Source organism: Lagopus muta, chromosome 17 (assembly GCF_023343835.1).
Source record: "Lagopus muta isolate bLagMut1 chromosome 17, bLagMut1 primary, whole genome shotgun sequence".
In the NCBI taxonomy this organism is placed as follows: domain Eukaryota; kingdom Metazoa; phylum Chordata; class Aves; order Galliformes; family Phasianidae; genus Lagopus; species Lagopus muta.
The window spans coordinates 7,586,048-7,601,950 of NC_064449.1; the positions used below are offsets into that span (position 1 = coordinate 7,586,048).

Below are 15,903 nucleotides of genomic sequence, written 5' to 3' on the forward strand. Positions count from 1 at the left end.
GAAATCAAATTATTTTCCCCTGTTCCAAGACATAAAACAACCGCGTTATTATAGCCATAGACACCGTGATTTAATATTTGAACAAAAAACACACGCAATGATAGGAGCATATTAAGCAGCAAGGCACTTCATTACAGCTGGAACCAGCCTTTACGATCCCCCAAACCAAAGATGGTCTTGAGAATGATCCTCCCAAGTGCGTCACTTCAAAAGAACAACTTCATCACATAACGTTCAACACGGAGCTTTAAAACACACCGCTCACCTTCTGGTTTTTTCCAGGGTGAAGAAAAGCTCGGCGATAATCAATCATTTAACACACCAGTGCAAGCAGCTTATTTAGGAAATGGGATTTGCAATGCAAAAAGTGAGGCCTGAAACATTACCTTCGTGCTCGGCCGTTCCTCATGCCGTGCCATGGCAGCCCCCCACCTGCCCAGCTTGCCCATGGCACCGTACCACTAGGAGCCACCAGAGCTGCAGGCCGCATGGAGGAGCTCATCAACTAAAGTGCTCTGGGCACTCAGCTACAGCCCAAAGTAGTTCTTCGCCAAGGCTGAGGACAATATGTTATTAACTGGAGTTTAATTATATCCACAAACATATTTCTAGCTGAGGCACACAACCGTGGCTCTGTAGATTTGTTTGTTCTTCTAGCGGTCCCATTAAGAAATTAGTTCTGTGTTCACTTTCACAACCCAGCACGCACGTTTATCTGGTACTAACCTCACTCCTGCTTTGTTTCCACAGAAATTTTACTGGTTCCATATTAATTAAATTAAGTCAGAAACAGACAATGCTTCACAAAGGACCCTCTAATCAGTGGCTATTAAGGGCGGGCTGCAATACAGCATTTATGCAAAATGGGGAAGATTGTTTTCGAAAGACAAAGCGCAGCTTCAAAGAGCAAACTACTGCCTCCCCACCTATCAAGTGCAAAATTTAAGATGATCTTTATTATTACGTTTGTGATGCTTTGGATTAGGTGAGGTTGACTTCCAGCAAGTCTCATTCCCTGTAGTAAGAAGAACTGTGCTACTTCTACCATACAGACAACGTATTCTTTTAGGAGAAAAGCTGCAGGAAGAATGAATCAGCAGCAGATGCTCAGCCATGTCCCCACCACCAGCCCTGCCCAGGATTTGCACCCATGGGGAAGCCTTACGGCTCTCAAAGACTCAAGCACAACAAAAATCTCCCTGTGAGGCTGCCTGCCTTCCCCAGCACAAAGCAGAAACCCAGCCTGCCCACGAACCCAGCCACCATGGAGGCAATGCAAGTGGTTCTGAGTGCTTAGCAGCTCTGCCAGGAGCACAGGGCCGTGTGCCAGCAGAGCGTGCACCCTGTTCCCATGGAGGGGGCAGAGCCCAATTAACAACACCCATCCTTAACAGTCAGCAGACACTGCACAAACAGCTTGTTCGGGAAATTTTTCTTTCTGAGAACTTCCATACGCTCTAACAGTAACTACTGCAGGCATTCATTTATTAGTACAGAAAGATTTATATCTGAGAGATCTGCAATCAGCTTAGCCTCTGGAAGTGCAGCTTGATGTAGCTTAGCCCTTGGCCGGAGTTTCTCAGCTGCTGAGATGGGGAAGCTGCGTCCAGCAGCTCTGTGGCTGGCTCGGAGCAGTGTGGGTGACACGCTGGCAAGGCTGGGTGCTGGACTGCAACTTGGGGGCCAGAAGCACCTCACTGTAAGGCTGTTACCCACATCCTGCCCTTCTGCGAGGGAAAGGCCGCTGTTCACAGCGCAGGGCTTGCAGCTCCAGCACGTCTTCAGTGCTCTGCTGGGCACAGTGCTTCCAGAGCTGCCAGCAACGGGAGGCTAGGCAGCAATAAACTGCTTTGTTCAAAGCAATGGTAATGTTAACACTTGCTCACGATGTAAGCTAGCTTACATCTAAAAGAAAGGGAAAGACAGTACTTTGTCCACTGCTGTTCATAAATATAAAAAGACCAGCTAATGCTTTGCTGAACTTCTCACAGAAGTATTTATAACATCGCCCCTCTATTTTTTTCTCCAGCAATAATCTAATTCATGCGCCTCTTATCTTAGCTATGAAACAGCATGTTAAATTCAAGATCACAGCTCATTTAGATAAGTGGAACTGGGCCCATCCAGCGACTCACCCCCGCTGTGACACTGCTTGCTCCTGGCAGAGCTATTTCCAGGCTCGGCGTGGGCAGGGATCTGGGAGGACTCTCACACTCCAGTGCAGCCCCGGCCCCTCCATGAGGTCACATGGGAACAGCCAAACTTTCCAAAGGAGACTGTATGTACCTGGTGCAGCCATGGGTTCATAAGCATTTTGGCAGCCTTTCCCCAAAACAACCTCCAACAGTTACCTAGAAACATAATCCTTCAAAATAAACCTCATTAAAATAAATTAGAAAAAAAAACTTTAAAAAAAAAAAAAAAAAGAATTTTTTGTTGGTGGATTGCATTCTAGCTATAAACAATAATTAGAATATGAACAAGAACCACTGATCAAAGAAATAGCTCACATTCATTTCAAGTTTATTTTCTTTGACAGTTCTCATATAAGCACGAAGAGCGCTGTCAGAAAGTTGCCCTTCCATCATTCATTGCTGCTCTCCAGCAGCCCTCAAGAACACAGCCAGACCCCAAGGCCTACAGCAGCCAGTGGGAGCCAAGCACCCAGTGAGCAATGAGCTGAAGTCAGCCTGTTGCTCTCCAGCTTAACGCACAAATCATCCAAAATAAATTTAGAATTCCAGTCCCGTAAACAGAAAGCTCTCCTCCTGCACTGGACCATTCCCTTCTCTGGAGCTCCTTCTCCAAGTTCACTCCTAATCCGACTAAATACAGCATTTACACCAACCCCTCCTTTTATTTTTTTAAGCAAACACGACTGCCAGGATGCTTTTCTTCAGATATACAGAGCGCTCCTGATCTGCATACTGATTTTCATTCATTCTTCATAAGCAAAAAGGGTGCATGAGAGTTTGACAGCCCATCTGCTGCTGCACCTCTCTGCCTGCCTGCAGCCAGCAGGGCCAGGCCCCGAGACGAAAGCACATCCATGCTGCAGAACCCACTGCCTTCTGTTAGAAGTGACACTTAGGGCAGTTCCCACTTGTGACAGTGTCAGCTTGAAGACTTCAAGCGGTCCCCGGACAGCAAGCCCCTGACAACACTTCCAGCCCTTGGGCTCAGCTGAGGTTATCTCACTGATAACCGGCACGCAGCCCGGGGACAGCTGTGCAACGTGCACATCCATGTGCTGCTGTGTTAAAGGACACAGCTTGTGTGCAACAGACAGCTTCCCAGCACTGCTCCTGAGCTGTGTGCTGTGCTCAGATGGAAGGCTGTGCACACTGTATGTGTGTATGTGCAAGCACAGCACAGCCACTGGCAGCTACCTGCTGGCACTTACACACCTTCCTGAAAATCATGTTTTTAGCCAAAAGAAATACCTGAGTGCTAAGACAACAACAGGACTCATCCCAAGCAAGTCTGCTTCCAGAACACGAACTGCTGTGAGCCAGCTGGGAAGACTGAATTTAAGGATTTTCACACCTTCCCTCACCCTTTAACCCTCTTCTCCAATAAAGAAGCACTCCTGGAGCTGCCATACATCCAAGCCCATCCATGCTGCCCAGCTGTCTGCTCAGAGGAGCTGTGGTGGCTCTACCTATCTCAGGTCCCAGGGAGGGTTTTGCTCAAACCCACTATGCTGTGCTTTTGGTCTTGGTAGGATACCACCCTAAAAAGGTCCACAGGCAATAACATAAGGGAGCTTGGAATGGAAGGAGGAAAGCAGTACAAGGAAAGAGATGCTCAAAGCAAGACCATCTCCACAGTCACCTTCCCCCCCCCCCCCCCCCCCTCCCTTAAGGAGCCTGCTGGCACTGTGATCTCTGGATCCCACGAGCTGAGTGCTCCTTGTTTCTGACTCTTTCATAGCAAGGACATTTATCAGGTTAAGCCCAGATTTCCCTCTCTATCTTACCAGCAGAGTTTTGGACTAATCAGAAGATCGACTATATTTTAAAGCCCTAATTCTCCCTTCACTATTTATACTAGCCAATGTCACTTTGAGCCTATTCTGGCTTTCGTCTGCAAAAAACTTTCCAACTTAAAAATCCCTTACAACAAACACGCTCTTAAAGCAGACAAATGTGTTATTCTCTCCATCCCCCACCTCCCAAGTTATCTTCAGCTGTCACCAAACTCACAGTAAGCATTTTCCTTCTTGGGAACTATATGTTCTTGCAGTTATATTCACTGGACCAGAAGAATCTGGCATCAGAAAAATAACTATCTGATTTCTTGGACTAGCTGCAAGAGCCCTGCCTTGGCCAGACACAGTTATTACCACCAAGAACTGAAAATTCAGCTGAGTAAGTTAAAGGTGCTCTCGGCAGCAAATATTGGCATTGCAAACAGCCATCAAGCATTCATCCATTACAGATATGGCTTCAGGGCTACAACCGTTCTTTAAAGGTTGTTTCTTCCTGCAGTTATTTATATGAGCAAAACACTGACTTTAAGTTAGTGCAAAGTTCTGCAGAACTGCCATCCACGAACCGCCGCACTCATTTTCATAAAAAAAGATGATTGAAAGCATCTGCTATTGAGAACTTTTATATTTGTGTCTGTTCTCAGCTTGTTCAGATCTAAAGCTGCATTTCAGCTTACACAGGATCAAGCATTGTTGTTTGAATTTACTATTTTGCCACAGTTTATGCTGCCTTCTTTCATGTGCATTCACTGTAATATCCTGTGCTATGAAGAGGGCAGGATGGCTGCAGAAGCAGCTCCACCGGAGAGCTGCTTCGGGATGCTGAGCCCAGGAGCATCCCATGCACCAGGGAAGGGAAACAGTGCATCTGTGGGTGCCAGTCCTGGGATGGGGCAGGGAATGCTACTGCTGGGCAGCAGCCAGGATAAAGAACAAACTGGCTTGTGGGAGACAAAGCTGATACAAATCACCTTCCTGAAAATCTGCTCAAGGCAACGGTTTTCCCCAGATCGTTTCAACCGCATTCGCTTTGCCCAAGAACTGCCCTTGCATGTTGGAGAGCCCAAAGACAGAACCCATCTCTGAAAACTTCCAGGCAAGTGACATCTCCACCCTGACCTGCCCGTAAGTGCCTTCAACCACTTCCTTATTGGTCCCTTTCCATCCCACAGGTAAGGAATCACAAAAGCGAGTCCATGAGTCCTGCAACCCCTCCAGGAAGGGTCCTACCCCATTTCGTAGGGAGGTTGCCAATGGGAATTTTATAGATGTGGCAGCACATTGCACAGCGTTTGCTCTGAACTATGCTCAGGACAACCTCTACAGAGCTTTTCCATGAGGGGTTGTTCATCAGGTCTTATTTTTAAAGAATCTGGGCCAAGTCATCCCTGCTGTAGCTTTAATGACGTCAATGAGCTTCAGCAAGGGTGAAACTGGGCCAGTATTTTTTATGGCCATATGTCACGTGCCCATTAAAGAAAAAACACAAAGGAGGACCAAGAAAGAAAAGTCATTGAGTCAAAAGACCATCTGCACAGAGAGTAACATCTAGAGAGAGAACGGTTCTCTTTTGATTCTGCTGTACACTTATAAATGCAATGATTTACGGAAGAAGAAATATTTCCGTAGCATCAAGGTAAACAAGGACTCTCTAGCAGCAAATATACTCACTTTTATATCCTGTTTTGATAAAGGTAAAGAAAAAAAAAATATCTTTGCCAGGAAAAGGTCTCTTCAAAACTCAACAGAAATAGGTGACACAGTTGCCAGTAACTGCCTCTCCCCAGCAAGCCAACATCAATCACGTTGCATAGCACCAGTCAGTAATAAAGCCCACCAGACCTGGTTCTCAGCTCATTTCTCAGTAAATCCAAAACAGGATGCTGCAAGTATCAAAATTAAATGCATGAAATAGAAGTTTAAACCTAAGCAGTGTTTTCTGTGAACAACCAAAACCTCAAACATCAACATGGAAAGAACCACAGCCAAGAAGACCAAGCCTGCCCAATGCAAGACATCAGCTGAGAGCAACAGCACTAACAGCCATCCCAGCACTTCTGCTCCTGCAAATCAGGGCAGAACTCTACCTGTGCACCTATGTGCAGCAGGCAAAGTGAGCACTGCGTGCTTCCACCAACTATGGTCAGCTCTGGCCCTGGAAGAGGCAACTCAGGGGCACCAAACCACAGAATGCATCACAGCCTGTGAGACCCACAGGCAGAACTTCTCAGCTCCACATTTCAAAGCCCACTTAACTGACATTTAGGCACATGAGTAACCGTGTTAACGAGGCTCGCTCATTATGAACGCAGGTGAAATTACTCACCAGTATGCTTACAGAGTCACATCAACATGCCTTTAAAGATAATTTTTCAGAACCCCTCAGGAAAAGCACCAGATCACAGGAGCATGGTGTTCAGAGCTCTCACTTTGTAGATAGCTTCTCTTTCACATCTTAATAGTGGATTCCTGTGAAATCTTCGACTCCAATTCTCCAACTCTCAGCTTCAGTCAAAGTCTGAAGCCTTCTTTTCCCCCTGTTGTTTTTCACTTGGTATTGCTGAGTTGTTTTTCTTGCAATAAACCAGATCAGTTTGGGTTTTTGTTTGTTTCTTTCTTCCCCCCCCCCCCTCCTTTCCTTCTCCACCCCCACCCCCCAAACCCATTCCAGTGCTGGAAACAAAATAACTTGAAATGGAAAACGTGTGACCTCCCAAGCCTTTATTTACAGTGTCACAAACCACAGGGGAAGGATCTGGCCAAGCTTTCCAGCTGCAATGGGAAGGGCAGGGAGAAACTTGCTCTGGTTTTTGCAGCTGTGATATTTAACACATCACAGCAAAGCAGGATGGGGAGGGGAAGGCGAATCAGAAGCTTGCAGTCGTGGGTGAAGAGGTCTCAGTCACACAGGTAGGTTCATGCAATTACATCCCATCTCCCCTGAAATAAACAGAGCTCTACACATGCAAATGCAATTACAAAAATCAATCTGCCATGTGTTTAAAGGTTTTGCTTCTCAACCTCTACATTATACAAGATCATAAGATTCAGAAGCCTTCTGGACTTCACCAATCCTGAATTTGTATTAGATCTGTAATGATTTCTCTTCATGCCACCATCCCCAAACTGCTACAACAAAGACTGTCAAAAATAAGCAGCCTAGAAGCAGTAGAATCTTCCTCAGCTATTTAAACAGCAGCACAGACACAACGAATGAGGTTGAGATCTATAGAAAGTTACTTGCAGCAGGAAACCGTCAGTTTGTGGTTAGCGTCACAGCTTTTTCCTCCCAGTTAAATACGTATGTCCAAACAGTTCCTCCACTACTCATCTAGTGTTTCTATTATAAAAAGGAAGAAAATGACCAAGAGAAAAAACCCATCCATCCACACACTAGCAATTTCCTAACACCAAACTGCCTGGCCCCGTAACAAGTGCCACTCGAAGCCACGCCGTTCCACACAGGTGTGGGAACATCACAGCTGTGCCATCAGGCTGCCAAGCAGGGCTGCCCTCCTTGTTGGTACGACAGCAGCCATCACCCACCTCTCTGAAGTGTTATCACCTCAATCTAACTCACTGCACGGTGCTTTGCAGCATGCTCTGCGAAGGATCCAACACGACAACAGATGGTGCTGAATTCAGTCACTTTCATTAAACTCAGCCCTTACAATTGTTACTATTCTGACATCACAGGTTGCGGAGCGAGTCCCGATACAAACAGAGCACAAAAAAAAGTAAGATTCAGCCCTAGACTGTGTCCATGTAGAAGAACACAAGGCTCTAGAAAGGGAAAGTTCATCACATTACACAACCTGGGCAGAAATGTACCTCAGAGAGCACAGTGCTACAGGCTCATGTGCAGGTACTGACAGCAAGGCACAAAGGAGCCACGTGCAAAGCTGACCTGGGCTTCCATTTGACAGTACATTCACAGTTCAGAGGGGACACCACTTCCCCAGCACACTATGGATACATAAGCCTCCTGCCCAACCTCAGTCTCTGCTCCTTCTTAAAGAGAGGCAATCATTCACTCCACCCCAGCTCCTGCAGCTGTAAGGCAGAAGTCAGAGGCAGTGCAGTGTCCCTGGACAGCCAGAAGCAAGGGTGCTGAGGGGGTCAGGGCAGCAGGCATCTCCTTATCTGCACCACCATCATCTACCTCCCCCATCATGCTGCTCCCACAATCTGAGACTTCTTGCTGTGGTCCCACAGCTGTGCTCGAGCATCACAGGCACTTTCATATGCACCCCTCAGTGTCTGCTCCGCTTTTCTGCTTGTGCCAGGGATTCAGCACACACTCCTAGATTTCAAAACAATCCCACGCAGAATACTCCAGGTACAACTTTCAGAGGCCCCTCTTCTCCTCATTATTCCTCTGCTCAGAGGTCCTGCTGCACAGGGATGCTGATAGGACAGGAGGAAATTACTCAGTGCCTACAGCACTTCCCTGTGCTCTGGACATTGTTATTCAGCTCTTTGTTTTCATGAACGCTGCATTCCCTGACACGGTTTAAAAGTCATTTTTCTCCCTATGTTCCTTACCTGCCAATCCAGGGACATTACTTGCTCTCCAGTGACGCAAGCTGCACGGATTCATTTTGCTGCAAACACAATACCAAGGCAGTTTCCCCTCACCAGTGCAGGCTCTTAATGACCACTCAGGCACCTCTTGCAGAGAGGAATGTCAGCCCTGAACAGTGCCAAGTCCTTCAGGCAAGCAAAAAGAGCAGTCCCACAGCCTCAAAACAAAGCAAACCCTAAACATGGCTTAGGACAGCGCTTCTTTGCTGCTACCACTAATTCAGACACTCTCTCCTTTACAACAGCCTACAGGGGAGTGAGGAGACCTGGAGTGATCTACAACAAGGGAGATGCAGCTTTTGAGACACAGTGCCCTCCCTCAGTCCAGGAGCAAATTCTTACAGCAGCATCAGCTCCTCCAGTAAAGTTGCTGACAGCAGCGACTGCTCCCACAGAGAGCTGTGCACAGCTTAGTCAGAGCTGCAGTGTGCAGGAGAGAAGCTGCTGGACTCTCAAGAGAAATATGGGTATCTCACCAAGGGATGGGCTGCAGTGTGGCTAGCAGTCTGCCTAAGCTGGCCCTGGATCCTGCTGATGCTGAAAAAAGGCTTTGGAAAGGGAATCAGCACAGGGAATGTCAATTAATTCATTGGGAGTCAGTTTGCTGACAAGAGATAATGAAGGTAGTCAAATAACCCTTAGTTTTCAAGGGCTTCTGGCTTTGCACGTCGATACAAAGCTGGTGTCACTGTGGTTTTTGTGTAACTGCTGCGACTTGAGTACCAGTCCAGAGGAACTGAAAATATATTTTAGTCTGACACGCAAACAGCTCAGACCCAAACTCATTTACCCTTTCTCTGGTCTTTGCAGCAGTCCATTGCTCTTAAACTAGAAGCCAACAATTCTGAGTTTCAGCATCGAGCAGCAAAAAATCCAAAATTGCTGTATCACCATGTCAACACAAAACAAAATGTTTGGTGGATCTAAGAGTTAAAAACACTCCTTTTTTAACAGGGGAAAAAAACTAGGTGGCAAGGAATGCACTGGAGGAAAACAAGAAGATGCAAAACATCCAATTCAGGTAAAGGCTGCCATTCCATCTACTGAAAATTTCCCGTTTAGCCAGTAATTGTGTACAGACTAGGAGACATATTTCTAGATCTCACATAAAAGAAGCTCAGTAGAGCTGGAAAGGCACCCAGCAAACCCACAAGCTACGCTCTGCAAGCTGAAGCACAAGGGTGCACAAAAATCACAAAAAGCACCAAACCTCTTAAGAACTGCTTGTTAAAGAACCCACAGGGTACTCTGCTCCCATCTACACTTTTTGCTGTGGAAGTTTTGCATCTCAATTCTCTTGAAAACGTCAAGTAAGTTAGGACTTCAGAGAGGAAAATAAGAATGAGAAGCTAACACAATGTCATGGCAGTACCAGGAGGTGCACACTTGTTTATTTCAGACCAACCCCTTTTTTGGCAAGGGGAGAGGGGGGGTGGGAGGAGGGGTGAGACCCACAAAAGATTTAAACACAAAATGTATGTTAATCACACATCCTGCATGGCCGTTTCCCCTTTTGATTTATTTGAATTCTTTCAAATAAATGAGAACGCTGACCGAGCACAAAAAGGTGTGGAGCGCATTTTCTTTGAAAACAGCTCTATTACCAATCCACATCTAAGCATTATGAGCCAACCACGTTCTGTGACTGCCAAGCCCTTCTCTAAGGCAACCTACAGGCCATTCTTCCAGACTCCACTCTATTCATTTCATCTATCTATTCCAGGGCAACCCAAGGTAAGGTTGATCCCTTCTCTCAGCAGCAGCACACTAGTCTCCATCAGACTTCTTACCATTCTCCCTAGTAACATCTACATGCTTTTTTTCTGGCACAGAAGGAACAGAACAGCCATGCAGCTGAACTGCCAGAACCTACCTTCGGCAAGAAATCTCTCTAGATGCTTCTGAATGCAGGAGGGAGTAAAGACAGCATTGCCGAAGAAGGATGTCACTGCTGGTCCACGTGTCAACAACCTAGGAAACGATAAAGCACAGCTGCTTAACTGCCTTGCCCATGGGAAATCAACTGCAAGAATAAAGCTGCATTATTTTCACAGTTATGCCATGCTAATGGCTCCTATGCAAACAACGCGCAGCTACAACGTTTTATAATTGCACATCAGAGTTTCTCTGCAGACATCCCTCCGGTATGTCAGAAATTCAATACGTGATGGTAGGCGGCAATGAGCACCTCGGGGATTTAAAGCACATTCCAAGCTGTGAGTCATCGCCATCTCTAACTCATGGAAATTTAAAAAAAAAAAAAAAGAAGAAGGAAAAAAACAGAGGGAAGACAAACACACACATGCAGCACGCTGACCACTCTCCTGCGCTCTCGCTGTGCGACAGAACAGCTTCCCCCTAAAGCATTTCCCTTTTAAAATATTGCGCTGAAGGATTTCCATGAAGGAGAAACCACTGCAGACCTCATTCCACATCAAAATAAATTTAAAAAATTACAATGAAATAGCAAAAAAAAAAACCCAATTGCACAGCAGCCTTCTTCCAAAGAGCCCCCAGGGACGTGCAGGGCCGCACGCTGTGGGAGCAGAGCTGCCCTCACTGCCCTGTGAGCCCCTCACCGCCTGCAGAAGGGCGCAGTCCTCCCACCAAGTACCAGAAGCTATTCTGAACGATGTTTCTGCAGTGCTTGGCGAGCATTTCAGCTCACACGTGTGCTCCCCTCCCTCAGCTCCTCCCGAGGATCCCCAGGTTCCTTCAGTCTGTTTAATTCCTCAGCCTTTGTTTTGGGGGCAGGTGGTGTGTGGGAGCATCCCAGCCACCAAGCAGCACCTGCAGCCAAAGGGCCACAGGAAAACAGCAATAATACTCCCACATCTGCTGTTTCCTGCTCCAAAACAAAAAGAGTGGAAAAAACAATGGATACCTTTAGCTGGGATACCCTGCTTCAGAGAACATTTAGACCTCGCCACAAATGTTAAGGACCAGAAGAAAAGAAGTGTGATTGCTCCTTACTCTCGCTCCTTCTTGCACAGGTTGATGCATCCTGTCTCGCTAATGTTCTGGGACCATTAATCTCAGAGATCTTGCCAAGAGCAAGCAGCCAGGCAGCTTAAAAATATATTTAGTCCACAAACGCTTATTAACGTCATTTGCTGATTCACAGCTGAGCCAGTTGCACGGGGCACAAATGCCACTTCTGCTTTGCCAGCCTGGCTGCAACACTGTCACAACAGCTGGATTTCAGGTGGCTGAGCCCACCTCAGAACCAACCACCACGCAACCACAAGCTGTGAGTGAACCTGGGCTACGATGGGAACAGCCCAACAGGCCGACACGCATCTGAGCAAGCTTTGCTATGCTTAACGTCATGCAGTAATTTGTGACAGAACTGATGAATCCAGGGTGTAATGTCCATTCCGTGCTTCTTCTCACAGGGTAGATGCTAGGCAAAGAAATGTGTCTTGAAAATGGAGTCAGCACAGAGCTCCATCTGCCCGGCCTCTCACAGGGCAGGGACTCAAGGACTCAGACAAAATGTCATCATTCAGCTGACACATCATGGGGCTGCCTCAAAGGTTCCACGTCAGGCACTGATATCAACATGCAAGGTACACACAAAGACTCTTTGAGGAAAGCAACCTCTCTACCTGAATTTTTTGTTTCAGGGTTGGGTTTTCCTTTTTTTTTTTTGTAGACTGGGGAAAGATGACAAACTTCCTTATTTTCAGTGACAGCGTGTCTGAAACGATTGCTCCAAACGGAAGGCCAGGTCTGTATCTGCTTGCTAGTCATACTGAAATCAAAAGCGATTAAAAGCAAAAGCTTTTATGAGCAACAGAAACTGAAAGTACTCCCTTTGGAGAAATGTAAAGACCAGCATTTTCTCTGCAGTAAGCAGCAGGTAATGAATGCAGCTTGGGACACTGAGACATTTATACAACCTGTTTGCTGGAACAGTCATACAAATTCACCTTTGCTGTATGCCCAGCTCAGCACATCACTGCAGTTTGCAGAGGTCTCACCGATGCCACTGCTGCTTTTATTTATAGGTGTCAGAACAGCTTATCAATCCTAAATTTAAACTTCAGTATTACGTTCCAATCCTAAACATCAAGATAAAAATTAATCTGTTTCAGATTAATAACAATTAACCCTATGTTTCAGGTATCTTGTGGTAACTGGTAATCAAACACAGTTACTTTTGCTTGTTTTGTCACTGCACTGCTGGAACCTGAGGGCACGTCTGTCCAAAACAAACCATCAGGACAAATCAACCCAACAAAAACGTGTGTAAGTTCTGAGTTAATACAAGAGTTCCCAGAGGAGCACTTCTATAATGGGTCAGTAGCAAGTGCTGATCATTACAAACTTTCTCCCACCCTCTCCAAGGAAGGTGTGGGGAGCTGGGGCAGCCCAGGACCAGACCCTTGCAGTGATCACATCAGCACTGCGGCAGCACGATGTACGCTGCGAGGCAAACCAAAGCAGAGTGCAGCTGTGAGCAGACAGTATCACAGCAAACACATTCTGGGGGAGGACAAGGTGCTACCCAGCAAGCAGCAAGCTGCTCCTGCTTAGTATAAGTGTTGAAAACGCTGCACTATACTAATAGAACTAACTGGCATTTACCTTTCCAAAGAGGACGATTAATCACAAGATGCTTTCTGCTGGCTTCTGAAGCCTTGTCTGCTTAACCAGCACACTGCACTTCAGTTATCAGCCCACCCTCCCAGAAGGACCAGTTATAGCCACCTCTAAGGCACTTCCCACCGGCAGGGCAGGCAGAGCTCCCACCTGGCTGCAGCCTGAACACACTATAGTGGCAGCCACAGAGCAGCACACGCTCTCAGGAGCAGAGCCCTATGTAACCCAGACACATCCATATGCATGGCAGGTCCTGTCCTGGGAAACACCCAGGGTCAAAACCGTTCCTAGCAAGCACCACAGATGTTTCAGCTCAGCCTACTGCTTCCTACTACCTGCACTAAGCAGTCACCCTGACTCACATTAGCCGTGGTTGCACACCCATGGCCCTGGTTTGTAGGCATCAGCTTCGGGTAGTCACACCAGTCCTCCATCCTCAGGGAAAGTGTTTTCCATTACCACAACAGTTACTTACCCTAAAACAATCAGGGGATATAAAGGAGCAACTAAAAAGCAATGAACCAGAGAGAAATAGTATCAGAACCCTGAATAACTCTGCAATCAAATGAAAAGGCTCCAGGATGTGCCAGGCAGCAGAGAGAATTAATGAACACAAGATAAACAGAGCAGTTAACGAGAAAACCTGAGCGGCTCATGAAGGCACCTGATAAATCTGCCCCTGCCTGATGCTGCAGTATCTGCACCTCCGGAGCACCAGGTGTAGGCCTTGCTGCAAGAACACTTCCATGAGTGGAAACAGAAAGGGAGGAGGAGAAAAGGCCTCCTGGTGGGCTCAGCACCTGCTTATGTTAAAGGCACTGCTTTATGCATGAGAATGCTGTTACCCCTGGAAAGATTGCTAAGCGAATCAGCCAGATTCAGATCTCTGCAGCCTGCTTTCAGAAGGACTTTTCCGCCCAAAAAATCTATTTTAATTCAACCAATCTCATTTCTACTACTTCCCATATCAATAGGGTAATTAACAAAGCAAAGTTAGTCGGCTATGCAGCATTTCACCTTAAATAAAACAGCTCAAGGAATAACATACCACTTAATCCACACTTGACAGCCAGAAAAGAAACACTGTGTGTTAGAAACACACAAAGGGGGTTCAAAATCCATTCTGCAGACCTTGATGGAAGGCTGTCCTTGTCAACAAAGCCCACAATCCATAATAATTCTCAGCATCGTGCTTTTATCCTCCGTTTTATGAGAGCTCATCTGCTGATCAATGAGGAGCCCCATGGAATAGCACTTTGAATTTCAATGTCAACACAGCAGTACTGTGGTAATGATTGAAAATATTTACATATTGCCTCATTGATCGTGGGGAGCTCTTTTCCAACCATCTGGCTACTGGGCACTCGTTTTTTTTTTTTCCCCAGGGTTTTAAATTGTTATCTGAACACCTTTGGAGCTCACATCCAGCATCACACCTGAATCAGGCTCTCCTGTCATTTTTAAGCCATAATAATAGCGATAGCATTCATCAATTCAATCTCATTTCAAGGAGGGAGGGGGGAATTCTCTTACCAAGGACGAAAGCAAAACACAACCAGCAAACTGCTGCTCCACGGTCAGCAGAGCCATGTGCCAATCCAGCTACAAGGCCTCGCATTTAATGTGACTCAAGGGTGCCACTGCTTTGACAACAGATGAGTCAAATGGAAATATGTCACTCACTCGGCGCTCTTTGCCAGCCTCAAGATAAAGAAACCCGTAAGGGCTGTTTTTTCCACCTCCAGATGGAATACCTTCTGATAGCTGCAACACCAAGCCCCTGGGCTCTGTGCTGAGTGGCTGTGTTTATCCTGCCTTCAGTAAGGGCTCGAGGGAGGTGGGCAGCTCAGGCTAGCTGCTGCCTAACGGGCTGTGAGGATGCAGGCTGCATCATCTGCACCTCCTCAAAAGTTGAACAGCAAGTTAAATAAAACAGGCAGGAACAACCAGCACCTATGACTCCACTGCAGGAGGCCTCCGCAGCGTACCTGCCAGGAATCTCAACGAGCTGCTTCACAAATGCTAGCTGAGCTGATTTCAAGGCTTCTTTTGATGACCCCAAGGCTCGTTATCAGGAGGTGACTCTCCAAGCTGCTGGTGCCATACACTTCATTTAGGAAGAATAGGGGATGCAAAGACAAACGACACTCTTGCCTTTAAGCCTGGAATAGACATAGTCTCTCCAAACAGCTTAGCTGATGATTTTGGTCATGTTGTTAAAGCTAAAACATTTTTATCTCTTTTCCATTCTATGTCATTAAAGAGGAGTAAAACACAAATTCTGCCAGCACAAGAAAATACAGACAATGGGAGAGAGCAGAGCAAGGCACGCTGACTCACCTGGCCCCGGGGTGCAGCTCTGCATCCTGCCCCTTTGCTTCTCCTGGGGGCAGTGGCACGAAGCAGCAGCACAGAAGGCTCTGCTCATACGGCTCCTCTGCGCACGCAGCCCAGATGCCGTGCAGATGTGATGCAGCAGATCTGGCACTTGACCTAATGAGCTCCACTGAAGGCACAGAAGGAAACACAGGGAGCAGTTCTCCTTACAGCCCTGCATAAAGCCCTACTGCTGCAAGAAGCCAGTTTGTAGGATGCTGTAACTGAGAGGTTTTACCATCCAGAGTCTTCCCCTGCCATTTCCAATACTGATATTTCTGAGCAGAGCATCATGCAGGCATCCCAAGGTGCACAGCTCTAGCAAGGCAACCACCACTCCTCAACAA

At 46.7% G+C, this 15,903-nt stretch overlaps 1 protein-coding gene across 18 annotated transcripts in view; it reads right to left on the bottom strand.

The window, feature by feature from the left end:
- The window catches only part of PITPNM2 (phosphatidylinositol transfer protein membrane associated 2), a 114,267-nt gene that overhangs the window by 93,551 nt on the left and 4,813 nt on the right, over positions 1-15,903 (bottom strand). For 13 of the 18 annotated variants that reach the window (XM_048964044.1, XM_048964029.1, XM_048964035.1 and 10 more), the window contains exon 2: positions 10,449-10,546. The exons of 2 other annotated variants lie outside the window; for them this stretch is intronic. The gene's annotated coding sequence lies outside the window, so the exon portion shown is untranslated. Of the gene's footprint in view, positions 1-2,135; positions 2,157-10,448; positions 10,547-10,877; positions 10,899-11,154; positions 11,174-15,903 lie in introns of those variants that run through there. 3 more of the 18 variants (XM_048964034.1, XM_048964032.1, XM_048964043.1) reach the window with 3 other exon arrangements.